The sequence below is a fragment of the Bison bison genome, unplaced genomic scaffold, assembly GCF_000754665.1.
Source record: "Bison bison bison isolate TAMUID 2011002044 unplaced genomic scaffold, Bison_UMD1.0 scf7180017864221, whole genome shotgun sequence".
Lineage (NCBI taxonomy): Eukaryota > Metazoa > Chordata > Mammalia > Artiodactyla > Bovidae > Bison > Bison bison.
In genome coordinates this window covers 2,047,657-2,048,484 of record NW_011494793.1, presented here as the reverse complement: position 1 = coordinate 2,048,484, position 828 = coordinate 2,047,657, and positions in this window count along the sequence as shown.

Genomic DNA, 828 nt, shown 5'->3' with positions numbered 1-828 from the left:
CCCCACGTGCCGCTACTTCGCAGTGGTGCTACTGGTGAAGAACCTGCCTGCCAACGAAGGAGACGCAAGAGATGCGGGTTCGATCCCTGGGTCGGGAAGATTCCCTGTAGGAGGAAATGGCAACCCACTCCAGGATTCTTGCCTGGAGAATCCCACGGACAGAGGAGCCTGGTGGTCTGCAGTCCATAGAGTCGTAAAGAGTCAGACACGACTGAAGCGACTTGGCATACACATACATGCCTCTACTAAGACCCATCGCGTGCTGGGCTTAGTCATTCAGTCGCGTCCGACTCTGCAACCCCAGGGATTGCAGCCCGCCAGGCTCCTCTGTCCATGGGATTCTCGAGGCAAGAATCCTGGAGTGGGCTGCCATTTCCTCCTCCAGGGGATCTTCCGGACCCAGGGATCGAACCCACGTATGTTACGTCTCCTGCATCGTCAGGCAGGTTCTTTACCACGAGTGACACCTGTGTCTGCTAAGTAGCTCTTTGTGACACGGTAGACTGTAGTCTGCCAGGGGGAAGCCCACTAAGACCCAGCACAGCCAAATAAATTAAATAAATGTTTTTTTAAAAATTGAATAAATATTGACCTACAGCATTATGTCAGTATATAATATACATATATAATATAATATATATTAGTTCAATATTTCTATACCTTACAAAATGGTCACCACTATGTATCCTTTAAAACATCCTCAAATGATCCTCTGGAGGCATCAGAAAGTCCTGGCTGAGTGAATGAAAAATGCTCTTATTGGTGGAAAAGATGTTCTTATTAATAAATGTGTTTGTTAAATGAGCTAATGGATCGTTTCCTTGCCAA